A 16,541-nucleotide genomic window follows, 5' to 3' on the forward strand; every position below is an offset into this window, starting at 1 on the left:
AGCCTGCTCTAAAGCAACTTGGAAGAACAAGTTGCATTGGACTCTTGAGCACAAGTTCAATAAAATGATGTTATGTTTGCTCAGACATGCGCGCAACCATCTAAATGCAGATTTGGCTTAAATCGATTTATTTACCCAGGCCATGATCAGCCAAAAAATTCTGAGCTAGTCACGTTCATTAAGTCCCAGATAGTATTCTATCGGGACTGTGATGACACTAACAAGGCTGGGAAGAGAGCTGCCGACTTGGAGCAAGTGGCCATTGACCAGCGCCTCGCCTACATTAAGCACACTTCAGCCAAGCTTGTGAGCCAGCAGGCTTCGTTGACCGAGAGGTGCAACATGGAGAGAGAAGTGAAAGTTAATGCTATCAAATGCTTTGAAGACCTCAAGTCGGCCCACTTATAATCCCCATCCTGCCCCTCTTCTTCTTCCTCGTCCTGTTCTTCTTCTTCTTCATTTGCATCATCTTGTAACTAATAGCTTCATTCGTTCAATCGACCGTGACTGCTCTTAGACTCTTTATTTTCATTTTTTTTGTAGCCGTGTGGTCGATGGCTAGCAAGGCAATGAGTAAATTTCAATCATGAATAAAACTTGAACAACCCAGGGGAGTTTTAGATCAGTCGTGAATTAAGTAGCATTTCAACAACTGGCTTGGTCCGTACATTATAGTATACATGTTTGGTACTTTAGTCATTTTGGCCATAATTGTCACATCCAGGCTGCGATGGCGGTGCCTCGTTTCTCAGGAAAAATCCCATTTACTCCACTGCCTCCCAAAAATCCTAAGAATGGCTTGTTTAGTCTTGAGAACCCAACCTTCACATCGCTCTTTACGTGCATTAACTGCTGTATCTCTTTTATAAAAATAATACTTGGGTTTCAAACTCTACCACGAACTAACTTAAACCATGACCTTTGTTGCTATCGCTTAAGTCTCTAATGGATCCCTTGTCTCCACATATCAAAATCATGGAGGAAATATTTTCAGAAGGGATAGACTCCTCACGCTCTCCCTTGCATGACCTTTCTCCTTTCCTTCAGGACAATATTGAGCTTCGTATAGGTTGTCAGCCTCCTCAAGAAATTTTAGAAATTCTTTTTGAACTCCAACGACTTGTGGAGGAATATGCAACAGCCAATCTAGAGCTCGATCGTTGTGCTCCTTTTTTTTTTATCACGCCTGTCATCCCTTAGTGCTAGATGTAGAGCTCTGCTAGCTCGTTAGGAGACGGCTTGGCAAAAAAAAATTATGTTGGACTTGCAAACTCAATTTCAACAAGGAGATATTGCGAACGATGAAGCTCGCATGTAACAATTTAGCCGCTGACTTGGCTCGACTTTACCCAGACTGGAGTCGGCCCAAGGGCGAGGAACTGGACATATTCATCGAGTCTCAAATAACATTCTATCGAGGCTGCATCAAATCCAATGAAGCTGAGAAGAGATCGGCTGAGCAGGAGCACAAAGCTCTCGTGTATTTTCTCTCCTATGTTGAACACTCCGATGTAGCATTCATGGGCCAATACGCCTCACGGATAGAGAGGCGACACGCGGTAAGGGAGGCAAAAGCTACGACCACGAAGAGATTTGAAGAACTCAAGTAGGCCCACTTGTAGCCAATGAAGTTGGCAAAAGATTGGCCGAGCAGGAGCATGAAGCTCTCGGCCATTGTCTTGCCTATGTTAAACACTCTGATGCAACATTCATGGGCCAGTACGCCTCATGGATAGAGAGGCGACACGTGGTGAAGGAGGCAAAAGCTACGGCCACGAAGAGATTTGAAGAACTCAAGCAGGCCCACTTGTAGTTCTCTCAAAGACTTTTCTCCCACCCCTCTTCTCCTCCATCTTTCACTTTGTTTACAATTATCCTGTAATTAATAGCCCTTTTCTCAAGGCTTTATTGGAATGCACATATATTGTAACTAATTGACCCTTATCCAAGACTTTATTTGAATGAAAACTAGCCTCACATTCTGTTTCTAGGTTGGGTTGAGGCTCGAATAAACTAGCCTCTTCCTCATCATTAAAGTCAAGTGTGTCATGTGAGTGAAGTGTGTCAGTATCATTATATCTAAAAGATACTCATGTCTCTTGATCTTTACTTTGGACAGTCATTGAGATTGACTATTTGAAAAATTGAATCATATACTCATCAGCACAATCCAACTCCTCATTCCCAATTTCATTATCTTCCACAAGCGAGTTAGGATCACTTTCCTCACATTGTGTTTCTGGATTGGGTTGAGGCTAGGATAACCTAGCCACTTCCTCCTCATTGAGATGTGACTGACATTCTAGCCTGGTTGATTTAATCGATTTGATAGATTTTTTAATGGTTACGAATGATTGCATGAGATATTGATTGAATTGCTCTTATGCATCAATGAGTTTCTGAAGTGAATCCTCTTGGATCATTTCTAGTTGGATTTCAAAGGTAGGGGATCCAAGAAAATATTCACTATATTGTTGTTTCCACTGATCATAGTCATACGGGTCATAGGTGGGAAAGTTGGATGTTTGTTGTTATGCATTATTACCCATAATGTAATCTTACATTGTTTTCTTCTTATCTGATGGGTGATAATAATACTCATCCTAATAAGCACGAAGACCCTAATAATCGTGTACTGTTCTCTTAATCGATGGAGTGTGATTATTCTCCCACCATAATCACCGAAGGACTTCTTAACCGGCGGAGCGTTATATTTCAGTCGGTTCTCAATGATGGTTTCAGAAAAATTTTGAGACATAGGTTGTTTCCTAACATAATTATCTGACAGCCCTTCACAATATCTCGCATTCTCTAGAACTAGCTCAGCATACTGACATTCCCATCTTGCATATACACGGTGAAACCGTAATTCTGAATCTAATTCTAAAAGAAAATCCCACATCGATATGGAGAGTAAGTAGAAGAGAAGTTAGAAGGAGGTTATCGGATTGAAGAGTTGAAAACAATGTTAGTTCCTAAAAAAAATCTAGAAAAAATCTTATCCTAAAAACAAAACCAAAAGTTAGTCCTAATCTTATCCTAATTCTAATACTAATTAAATTGAGAAAAACACAACTGTTAGTCCCCAGCAGTGGTGCCAAAAGCTTGTTCACAACCCCAAGTGTAGGGTCGCAATGTAGTAATAATCTTGATAAGATCGAGGTCGAATCCACAGGGACTAAACTCGTGTGTCTTCTAAAAATAACTAGAAGAAGATTTAAACCTAAATCTGAATAATTAAAGAGAGTAATTGTGAATAATTGTGAAAACTATCAATTTAAAGGTGGGAACTAGGGTGCTAAGGATCCACTTGTGGCAATTGAGATGCTACCTTGCTTGATTCAAGAACACAATTGGAATCAGAGTACTATCTTATCCAATTAGTAGGGGAGATGATCAAATATCTGAACTTTCTTATGGACCTAGCCTTAATGGATGAGAGTTATGAGGATTGGAAGTACCATGTCCAAGAGACAATGGCAAACAACAGGATATACCAAGCCTACAACCAATCATAAGAGAATTCTAAAGATTAGAAGGGATTCTATCACCTAACCATGTCCAAGGGATGATGGTGAATAACAGGATTTTCTAATTTCACAATCTCAATTCAGAAAAAGAAGATACTCAAAGCTATTGCAGATCTATTATAATTTGTCACAACAAACCATTAAAAACTGAAAATATTCCTTAATAAAGAACTAGAATCCATGAGGTTCAATAAAAACAGGAATTAAAGCAAAGCAAACATCCCAATCATGCTACAAGTTTCACCCCTTAGCCTTAGCTAAGGGATTCAGCCAACCATAAACATGATTGGACTTATAACCCTAGAAGAAAGCATTAAAAACTAGGAAGAAAGGAAGAAGAAACTCTTAAATGATGGCTCCACTCCTTTGCTCTGCTCCTCAAAACCCTAGATATCTTAAAAAAAACTTAGAAAACCCATATTTATAGGCTAGTTTTCACAAAATCACAAGATCGTATCAAATTTATGTAGTCCATGTAACTCTGTGTAACGCCTTCGATGTCATCGAACAGCCTTCAATGTCATCGAAGGGTTTTGAATCCTTAAGTTACGCCTTTTCTCCTTTCACACTGTGTAAGTCTCTGTGTCATCGAACCTTCCTTCGATGTTATCAAGCGAATATTGTAGTCATCGAACAGATCTTCGAGCAATCAAAAAAAGTGTCCAAAATAGTCTAGCGAGTTGCTTCATAATTCTTCAGAAAATTCGACGTTATTGAGCTATACTCAATGTTATCGAGCAACTCCTCGATGTCATCGATAGAGTCGTCGAGTAATCAAGAACGACACCTAATATGTCCAGTGACTAACTTGATTTTCATGAAAATTTTGATGTCATCAAGCTATGTTCGATGTCATCGAACGCTGGCTTCGATGTCATCGAATAGTGGTCAATGACTCAGAAAATGAAGCGATTTTCAGCACTTTGTTCTTTCGACTTTTGTCCTTCTCCACTTGGTTTTCTTGGATCTTGGGGTCTTAAAATCTTCAATCTTAGTCTCCAAAGTCCATTCCATGCCTTAACAATTCTTGAGCATTAAATCCATGCTTTTAGCATTCTTTTCAATACAAGCTCTTAAAATCACCTTGCAACACAAACATGTATAAAATATACCATTAAGCCTTATCATGTTCATAAAACCAAGATATAAATGGGGGAAAATATGCAATATTTGAGTCTTGAGGCTTGCCTAATGCTCAGTCTTTCTAGGTGATGGGCATACCGTATACCCTTCTCTGAAGGACTTTCCTTTAAACCTTTTGTTATATACTCATGTCACGGCCTCTTTGTTGGCCATAATCGAATTTAGAGTCCTGATACGAGCCTCATCCAATTATTGGAGCTCGACCAACATTGCTTCTGTGAACTCTGGAGGAGTCAGATGGTATTGATTCACGACTTGTAATGACGGGCCTATGATTTCTAAAGGCAATACCGCCTCGTGCCCATAAGTTAATGTAAACGAACTGACCCCTATACTTGTGCGAAGTGACACTCTGTAGGCCCACAAAGCCTCAAATAACTTGAGATGTTACTCTTGTGGATTGCCTCGTATCATATTTCTTAAAATATTTTTGATCACCTTGTTGCTAGCTGTAGCCTGACCATTGGCGTGGGCATAATATTTCTTAAAATATTTATGTCATATCGTTTGACCATGGCAGGCATTTCCTTGGCTGAAAAGGCAACACCTCGATCCATGGTAATGGATTATTGCACTCCAAAAATGTGGATGATGTTGGTTTCGATGAAACCGATAATTTCTTCATGACGGACCTTTCTCATGGGTTTTACCTCGACCCATTTAGTATAGTAATTGGTCGTTACTATGATGAATGTGTCCAGTCGGGTCGAGGGTGGGTGGATCTACTCGATTAGATTAATTGCCCATCCTTGGAATGGCTAGGGCTTTATAATGGGATGTAATTCGGTCGCAGGCACATGTTGGACTGGCCCATTTCTTTGGCAAGCTTCATAGCCTTTCGCGTATTAGATGCAATCGGCTATCATTTCTGGCTAGAAAAACCCATAACATCGAAGCATAAGCCTCATTTTCCTTCCTGCCTGTGGGCCCCACAAATTCCTTCATGACTGACATAGCTTCTTTCTTAGACAAGCATTAGAGTAAGACTCCATCGGCCCCTTTTCAGTATAATTCGTTATTTACCATCACATAATTTTTGGCCAACCTCTATATGCTCCTATCGGTCTTGGTACGTGGACTTTGTAAATAGCCCATAAGAGGAGCTCTCTACTCATCCTCCTCCACCGTTGTTAGGAATATTCCCATTATGCCTTCCCCCTAGAATACAGAAGGTAAAGACCTTTTCTGGACTATAATCGACCGACTGCCCAATCCTTTCCAATCTTCCAGACTTGTGGTTAACTGTTTCATTTTATTGGCGTCTGCATTACGCTCCCCAGTGATGTTCATTAATTCGACCTTCTCAAATTGTTTGAGTAGCTGGATTGCAACAACATAATATGGTAAGAAAGATGGACTGCTGCACTTAAACGATCCTTCCATCTGATTTATCACCAGCTGTAATTCTCCAATAATCCTCACATTTCTTGCTCTTAATTCCAACAATAATTCAAGGCCGATTATCATAGCTTCATATTCAGCCTAATTGTTAGTATATTCAAATTCCAACTAAAATACAAATTCCTGCCAATTCCCATTGGGAGCTATCAATATGATCCCGGCCCCGGATATCTCATGTGTCTTTGACCCATCAAAAATTAATTTCCATGGCATGAGTTACACATAGTATAGATCTAGTACATCTTGAGGAATCTATTTCTTAAGGTCCAAAGGGTGATCGGCCAGAAAATCTTCTATAGTTCGACTTTTTACTGCTTTCTGTAGTACGTAATGCAAATCAAACTCAGATAAAGCCAACACCCATTTACCAATTCGGGTGCTAAGAATCAGCTGATTTAACATATACTTCACTAAATCAGTCATAGCTATTATATTTACTCTCTCAGCTAACGAATAATGCCTCAATTTAGTAGCCATGAAGTACAATGACAAGCATAACTTTTCTAGGGCTGAATATCTTTTATCCACATCGAGCAACGTCTGACTCAAATAATAAATTTCCCTTTCTTTTCGTATATTGCCATCTTGTGCTAGGAGATCTCCGACCAACCCTGTTGAGGCTGCGATATATAGCTTAAGCAGACGATTCTGTATAAGGGCATCAACATAGGCAGCTTCATTAAATATTCTTTAATTTTGTCAAAAGCTAGTTGGTCCTCTTTCTCCCACACAAAATCGGTCCCCTGTTTTAATTTAGGTAAAGGAGAAAAGACTTTAGTCTTACCTGTGCAGTTAGATATAAATCATCTCAAAAAATTTACATGACTCAGGAATCTCTGTAGCTCAACCTTGTTTCCTGGAGGCCATGCTTTAATCATGGCTTAGGCCTTGTTTTGATCAATTTTGATTGCCTTTGATGTACCAGGAAGCCTAAGAAATTACTAGCCGAGACGTCAAAAATACACTAACCCGTGGCATCTCATCCATTCGAAGGATTTGCGCAAATGCGTTAGATGCTCACTCACATTGGTCGACTTGACCACCACATCGTCTATAGACCTCCATAAAGCTATCAATCATTTCATGAAAAATGGTGTTCATTGTCCTTTGGTATGTGGCACCTACGTTCTTTAAACCAAAAGGCATCACAACCCAATAATACATTCATAAGGGTCCTGGACATCTAAACGCCGTCATGGGAACATCATCCAATGCTATGAATATTTAATTATACATAGAATGTCCATCTAGGAAAGACACAATCCTGTGCCTCACGGCTTGGTCAATAAGCTGATCGGCCACTGGCATGGGATATTTATCCTTCGGTGTAGCCAGGTTCAAATTTCACAAGTTGATACATATTTTTAACTTACCATTTTTCTTCATTACGGGGACTATATTTGACATCCATTCTGCATATTTAATTGGTTGGATGAAACCAACTTTTAAGAGTTGTTAGATCTCTTCTTTAATCTTGATAGTGACCTCGGCCATCATCTGTGTTGGTAGTTGTTTATACAGCCTACACCCTTCCTTCATGGGTAATTTATGTTCAACCAAGGATCTATCAAGTCATGTCATGTCGTGATAGTCCCATGCGAAGCAATCAGAAAAATCTGAAAGCAAGCTTGTTAACATCTCTTTTTCAAGTAGACGCAATAAGTTGCTTATAAACATTGTCTTTGGGTCATGATTTATCTCCAAATTAACTTTGACAAGTGGGTCATGGACTTTTGGTCGACCATCCTCTTTTTCTTTACGGAGATCTTCAAATTTTAAATCATCGTCTTCTCTCGGTTCATTTATTTCGGCCAAATTCACAAATAGACCTTCATTGGCCTCCTTCAAACTTTCTTTGAGCCTTTTTATATTTCCCGTGAACTTGGCCCCAACTGTTTCCTTCTTTGGTGCTCCAGTCATTGGATTTTCTCAACAACATAGCGAGAGACTGGCCGATAAACGACAATGTCCTTCAGTTAGGCATATTATTTCGAGTCACTTCCAAGATGGCTTGCACGATACTTTCCGGGTTCTTTTTCACTTAATTTGTTGATGGTCAAATATTGCATATTATCCCCCATTTATTACTTGGTTTTATGAACATGATAATTCTTAATGTTTTATTTTAATCATGTTTGTGTTACAAGGTGAATTTAAGAGCTTGGATTGAAAAGGGTGCTAAAAGCATGGATTTGATGCTCAAGAATCACCAAGGCAAGGGATGGATCTTAAAAGGCCAAGATTGAAGAATTCACATGCTAAAGATCCAAGAAAACTAAGTGAGGAATGAAGAGCATTGAAGACTTGTCGTTGCCGGGGATTAACGATTTTTGGTGCCATTGCCGAGGATTAACAATTGCATTTTTTTGAGATTAACTAGTTTTAGAATTAGGTTAAGATTATGGTTTTTATATTTTCTATTTTTAGGGTTTATTTTTTATTTTTAGAAACTTTTTAATTATAGGTTTAGAACTTTCCTAATCAATTTTTTTTTTTTATATAGAAACTTTCCTTTTCTGTTTTTAGAAACTAATTTATTTTCTCATTATAGGATATGATAAGATAAGATAGGATAAGATAAGATAAGATAAGATAAGATTAGATAAGATAGGATAGGATAGGATAGGATAGGATAAGATACAATAAGATAAGATAGGATTAGATAAGATAAGATTAGATAAGATAGGATATGATAGGATAAGATAAGATAAGATAAGATATGATTAGATAAGATAAGATAGGATAAGATAAGATAAGATAAGATAAGATAAAATAAGATAAGGGTTATTTCTAATTTGTTTTTAGAAACTAACTTAGCTTTCTAGGTTTAGAAACTTTTCTTTTTCGTTTTTAGAAACTAGGCTTTTTTTTTTTCGAGACTAACTCATCTTTCTATTTTTATTTTTAGAAACTTTCTTATTTCTTTTTTAGAAACTAATTCACTTTCTTTTTTCTTTTACAGGATCCTAACACAGATCTCCTCTAATCTGGTAACTTCCTTCTAACTTTTCCTCTACTTACTTTCCATATTGTTGTAGGATTTTTCTTTTATTCCTTTTTTTTTTTTTTAAAAAGATTAGATTCAGAGATAGGGTTTCACTATGCAAGAGTGGGAACATCAATATGCTGAGCTAGTTTTAGAGAATGTGAGAAATTGTGAAGGGCTGTCAGATGATTATGTGAGGAAACAACTCATGTCTCAAAATTTTTCTGAAATCATCATCGAGAACCGAATGGAATACAATGCTCCACTAGTTAAGAAATCCTTACGATATCATATGCGGGAGAACAATTACACCCCACGGATTAAGAAAACAGTATGTGAGTGTTGGGGTTATCATAACTATGGGAGTGAGAATTATTATCACCCATCAGACAAGAAGAAAATAATGAGAGATTATATTATGGGTGATAATGTGTATCAACAACCATCAGATTCTCCCACCTATGACCTGTATGACTATAATCAGTGGAAAAATCAATGTTGGGAAGATGAACTAGCAAGACATCATAGTGAACATTCTCTTGGGTCCTCTACCTTTAAAACCCAATCAGAAACGATCCAAGAGGAGTCACTTCAAGGTTACATAGACAATTTTGCTGGCATCAAAAGAACGACAGAAGCTCTTGAATCGTGCCTCAATAAGTTAATGGAGGCTAATTCACCCCAGTCTCAACCCAACCCAATTCTTCATTCCCAACTCCCTACTTATGATCAGTGGAAACATCAAGATTAGGAAGCTGAATCAACAATGCAACATAGTGACAATTCTCTTGGGTCCTATACCTCTGAGATCCAACAAGAAACAATTCAAGAGAATTCACTTCAGAATTCCATACAAACTCTAAAGCTTAGTCAGCAAAACACACTCTAGAGATTTCAAGAACTTATAAAAGATATATAACAATGGGGTTCACGTGATGCGATTATGGAGAATAATGAAATTGAGAATGAAGAGTTGGATTGTGTTAATGAGCATATGATTCAATTTTCTGAAGAGTCGATCTCGATGACGTTCTAAAGGAATGATCAAGAGACGTGGGTGTCTTTCAAATATAATGATAATGACACACTTCACTCACATGACACACTTATTTCCAATGATGAGGGAGAGGTTAGTTTATTCGAACCTCAACCCAATTTAGGAATAGAATGTGAGGAAAGCGATCCCATCCCAAGTGTGTACTGCACTGAATTAGAAAATGATGAGTATTGGGATGACGATTATGAATGTGCAGCCTAAATTCCCCTGGAATCAATCTCAAGTTTGGTCCAGGTTAATGATCAAGAAGTACACAAAGTGATCGGTCATAATGAGCTACTCCACTCATCTAACATGACTGATTTAAATGTGGAGGATGAGCCCCTTTCAACTGACCCTTCTAACTCTTGTGAGACATGTTTAGACCACTCCCCTTATTTGAATGATGATATGATTTAGGAGATGGACGAGTTGGTCGATATGACTCTGGAAGTTGAAACCACCCAATTGAGGCCACCATCTGAGTTGTACATTTTTTATAATACAATGCCTTTACTGAGTAGTACTGATAAACAAAGTCTTCACATCAATTCTTCACTTGTTGATTCTCAATCCACCTATGAAAGGTAAGACAAGATACATCCAGTGACGATTTATTCTCACCGTGATGAAGAGCAAGAGATCATGCTTCCATCCACTTCCAGAGATGATGGAATCCTTAGGCAGATTATCACAAATTTCAATGAGGAAAATGAGTCATTCTCAGCTAAATTTCCCAACTCTTCGGACGATTGCTTGGCACACTTTGTAGATTCAAATGATCCCATGATACAAGACATAGTGAATACCTTGCATGACAACACCTCATTAGTTGTTACTGATTGAGAGAACCCTTATTTTGAAACCTTTCCCTCCACAGATCCTGAATGTTTATTATCATAGGAGGGAGAGCTGACAATTGAACTAAAGACTGAAACTTCTGAATGAGTTGAGACTACATCATCTGCTAAGATTTTTTTTAAAAATTTTATCTACCTATAGTCTCTGATTCACCATAGAATACTAACATTGAAACTTTTTCAGTCACAGGTGAATCATATACACTTTGGATATCTCAAGCGATTCAACGACAATTTTTTGCTGAGGTCCATAAATTTCTGTAAAAATTCATGCTCCAGGGCATACAAGCTTATTGCAAAAAGGGCTTTTGGATGATCTTGTTGAGAAAACTATTGAGAAATTTATCAAGATATTGGTCGGAGGAGGAACCTTGCGGCATGACTAAGTAGCTTTTCCCTTGCTTTCCTAGTTTAGAATTAGTTTATTAGTTTCATGTTATGTCTAGAATAGTCGGCTTTATGTTGTTTAGGATAGTTTGCTTTTTGTTGGTTTAACTCTTGTGCTAACCCATCTTCACACTAAGACCATTGGAAAAGCCTCTAGATTCCTTCTTCAGGTACTACCTTTCCATCACTTCTCCTTTATTTTCGTTGTCTCAAGTGCATTACATGCTTATATCTTTTACATTGAGGACAATGTAGATTTTAGGTTGGGGGTGTGGATTAGGCAAGCTAATCAGTGTTTTCTTAGTCTGTGAGCAAAATTTGTGAAAGTTTTTCAAATTTTTTTATAAATTCAAGCAATTTTGAAGTTCATCCATAATTTATAAGTATAAGATACTTAATGTTGGTGATTTATGACTCTTGGGTTCAGTTACTTGTTAGATTTCACAATTAAGTTTAAATTATTAATCCATGATTAGAAGTTTTAAACATTGATTGAGTCATGATTTCACATGTCACATCTAGCTTACACATTAAGGTGTCAGTTTGATATTGAATTATTAACTTGGTGATTATTAAGCATGGAAGGAACCAACCTAGGAAATTTGTCCATCATGTTCAATGAGAAGAATTGAATAATAATAATAATAATAATAAATAAATACCCAGGTAAAAAAATAGTTATTGTCGAAAACGGCTACCTATTAAAGATCTTTAAAAAGGTTGACATAGCATGAAAGCCATCGATGGAAAAATCAAAAGCTGGAAGAATGAAAAGATGAACTGTAAGGCAAGTTTTGGTTGTCCTCAATGCTCTTTTGATTATCATGAAAATTAAGAATTATACCCTTAATTGCGATAAGTCCAGATTTCACTATGCACCCATGGAACTCAATGTTTAGAATTATTCTAATTTCTAGATTAATACTTTGAACTTGACTATGAAATTTATCGAGTGCTACAGTTTAGGAGAAAATAATGCTCAACATTGATGTATTTTGAAACTCTATTATTTGGATTGTTTTAAAGCCACTTGAGCTTATAGAAATTGTCTTATGGTTCTTGAAATATTTTTTACATACTTTGCTCGGGACTAACAAAATACTGGTTAGGGATTGTGTTGAGGGTCAAATATTGCATATTATCCCCAATTTATTACTTAGTTTTATGAACATGATAATACTTAATGTTCTATTTTAATCATGTTTGTGTTACAAGGTGAATTTAAGAGCTTGGATTGAAAAGGGTGTTAAAAGCATGGATTTGATGCTCAAGAATTACCAAGGCCAAGGATGGATCTTAGAAGGCCAAGATTGAAGAATTCGCATGCTAAAGATCTAAGAAAACCAAGTGAGGAATGAAGAGCATTGAAGACTTGATGTGAAGAAAAGGAATCCTGAAATTGTCTTGAAAATAAATATATTCTTGAAAGTGTCCTGAAGAAGCATATTCTAAAATGCTGGGGCATTCTATGAAATTGTGCAGAGTGAAGCTTATTTTGAGAAACTGCGTAAATTTGAGGTGATTTTTAGAGTTTTCTAACTAGGTGTGAAAGTTGGAGTTCCAGAACTATAAATAAGACTCTCTAGGATGTTCCTAGGCATCTTCTAGGGTTTGTAGAGTGTAGCAAGAGTGTAGAGAAGCCGTCGCCAAGAGTTTTTCTTCCTTTTCCTTAGTTGTTTTTATGTTTTTCTTAAGAGATTTTAGTTCAATCATGCTTATGGTTGGCTAAACCTCTTAACTAGGGTTAAGAGGTGAAGCTTATAGCATGATGAGATGTTTTCTATTACTTTGATTCATGTTTAAGTTGAACTATCTTTGATTCTAGTTTGATATTTAAGGAATACTTTTAGCTTTTAATGGTTTGTTGTGACTCAAATTACAATAGATCTGCAATAGCTTTTAGTATGTTCTTTCCATATATTGAGATTGTGAAATTAGGCAATTCTGTTATTCACCATCATCCCATGGGCATGGTTGGGTGATGGAATCCTACCTAATCTTCTTAATTCTCTTATAATTGGTTGTGGGATTGGTAAATCCTATTGTTTTCCTTCTCTTTTGGGCATGGTTTTGTGATGGAATCACTTCCAGTTCTCACACCGCTCTTCCATTGAGAATTAGGTCAAAGGAAGTTCAGATTTGATTTTACTAAGACATCTTCCAATTGGATAAGATGAGACTCTAATTCTAGTTGTGTTCGTGAATCAAGCATAGATCTCCCTGATCTCTACAAGTGGATCCTTGGAAATCCTAGTTTTCCACCTTTGAATTTCTTAAGTTTTTCATTAAATCTCTCATAATTAATCTCTATACTTCTAGATTTAGGTTTTCATCATTTTCTAGTTCTTCTTCTAGTTGCTTTCAGAATACGCAAGAGATTAGTCCCTGTGGATTCGACCTTGGTCTCACCGAGATTATTACTACATCGCGACCCTACACTTGGGGTTGTGAACATAATTCTAGTAGGGAGACTTAAGTTTATTTCTTTCGGTAAAATTGATGGTTCCTACCTCTTCATGACAATAATATACTTCGTTGGCATTTTATGTGACCAGGAATGGTTTATTATCGGCCAGAACTAGTTTTACCTTTTTTTGATTCCAGAAAATAACGAATTGGTGGAGGGAGGATGGGATACATGCAAAAGAATGGATCCAATCCCTCCTTAATAGTGCATTGTAACTCGATGAAGTATCCACCACAAAGAACGATACTAAAAACGTCTTAGTGCCCACAGTTAGGTCGACCAATAAGACACCGTGTGTATTTGTGATGTGGCTAGTAAAATTTCTAATGGTTACCTCTGGCAGGATTAGATCGGCCGTGGTCTTACCCAATTTAGCCGGCCGTGGTCTTACCCAATTTAGCCATCATCCTCTTCGGTAACAGATTGACTGCGGCCCTGTTGTCTATTAAAATCCTTGTCACAGGGCACCCATCTAAATGGGCCGATATATACAATGGTTTAAGGTGTTGCGTCATATAGCTAGTAAGTTTATCAATAATTACTTTTTATAGACGCACCATCGGCTGCTGCAATGACGTATTAACATACAGTGTCTTTTCAACCCTGGCTTCACTTCGCTCTCCTTCCTTAAATAGGAAGGAAGCGTGCTATATGATTATTGGAAGGGAATGTTCTTCTATATTCCCGGGCATTGTGTTTAAGCTATTCGACAACGTTAAGACCATATTACAGTGGAACATTATGGGAGATAATGAACCAAACACAATTTCACTATTAAACCTTGCCCACTAAGTGTTTTAGATCTGATTCCAACAATCTGGCTAGGGGGTTCCTCGGTTGTAGGTTCGGTCGAGAATTCGATCGTTGGCACATGTTTTTCTGCATCCGCAATCGATGAGAGTTCGTTAACAAGCCACTCTTCTACTGAGAAATAATCTTCGCTCAAATAATCAGACAGATTTTTGGCATTGTCTTCATCTTTAAAATCTTTCAATCATGCCATATCGTTTGGTGGATCGACAATGTCCTGTGGTTCAGCTGGTATGATGGCCTCGACTGCATTCATTGCCACTTGTACATCTATCATGGGAGCTTTCCTAAATGGATGAGGAAGTCTAACACTTGGCTGGGGGAATGGTCCTTCCCTTTCTATTTCTCTCTTTACCGCAGCTTCTATCTTTGCCATTGATGCTTTTGAGTTTTCATTACTGTTGAAAAATTTTGGTGAATAATTCATTTCCATACCCCTTCCCACGTGTTAGGAGGCCTGACCATCCTCATCAAGGGTGGTCCCCAACGTGAGTGGCAATCATAAGCTAAATTCGTTAGTCATTGGCGATCACAATTGCCATTATAGTATTTCCTTCTCCTATCGAGAGGGTTCCCTGATTGTGACATGATTTCTCATGGCATCGGTCACAATTTTGAGAATTTTGTTGCCTATCACTTGCAATGGTCGGTTGATCATTATGAGGATGAGGAGCCTAGTGGTATCTCTGCCCCTGTCGACCAGCCTTTTCTCATGAATTACTTAAATTAAGATCGATCTTCGGCCTTGGATGACTCCTCAAATCAGTTGTGACCTTGTTTACTTCCATGTTGGCTGGGAATGGATCTGTATCGATCAACATTGCCTCTTTGTCCTTCTCAGGGAACTTCAGTGGGCCATGGTCAATAAGGTATTGGATTACGTTCTTGAAAACAATACACTTGTTAGTGGAATGTCACCGAGAGTCATGCCATTTACAATAGTCAGTCTTTTGTAATTCATTTGCTGATGGTATTTTATGATTGATGGGGATTTGAATGAATTTTCCAGCTAACAAAATGTCAAATATTTTCTCGGCTCACATCAAAAGTATACACTTTCTAAGCCTTTTGTTGTATTTGATGTCTTCAATCTAGTCAGATATAGGATCTATCGATGCCATCGAAAGTCTATTCGATGTCACCTTTGATGGCATTGAATAATGCTCGACCCCATCGAGATTTTCCAGATTTTCTCCAGTTGGTTGCTAACCTATCTGGGCACTTTTTTTGATGTCATCGACGGATGTTCGATTGAACCTTCAGTGACATCAAAACTAGATCGATGCAATCGAGATTTTATGGAAAATCAGGTTTTGTCTCTGGACAATTTGGGTGTTAGTTTGATGCCATTGACCCAACTTCGATATCATCGAAGAATAAGTTTAGATGATATTGAACGTTTTGCACAGAATTTTACGGATCCACCGGATCTGCGAAATTTGTTTTCGATTTTGTTTGGGATTCTCCCATAGGCTATAAATATGGGTGTAAATGGGATTAAGAGGTATTCCAAGGGTTTTTAAAAGTTTTAGGATTTCAAAGGGGTGGAGCAAGGGTAAGATTCAAGGTTGTTTAAATTGTATAAGCCTTCTCTCTTTATAATTTCTTCTTTCATAGTGAATTCATGTCACTTTGTGCCATGGTTTTTTCCTAAAAGGGTTTTCTACGTCAAATCATTGTATTCTTCTTCCTTTTGCTTGGTACTTTTGGATTGTTATCCTAGATTCATCTATGTGATTCCGCCGTTTTTCCCAACAACTGGTATCAAAGCAATCGTTGGGGCGCAGGCTTGAATATGAAGATTAGTATTAATGGGAAACACTAGGTATGACATTGAGAACTACTCAGGTAAAAATAACTTTGACTTATGGAAGATTAAGTTGTGATTAGTTCCTTAACTAAGCAAGGCGAAGATAGTGCT

This window comes from Magnolia sinica, chromosome 5, assembly GCF_029962835.1.
Source record: "Magnolia sinica isolate HGM2019 chromosome 5, MsV1, whole genome shotgun sequence".
NCBI classification, from domain to species: domain Eukaryota; kingdom Viridiplantae; phylum Streptophyta; class Magnoliopsida; order Magnoliales; family Magnoliaceae; genus Magnolia; species Magnolia sinica.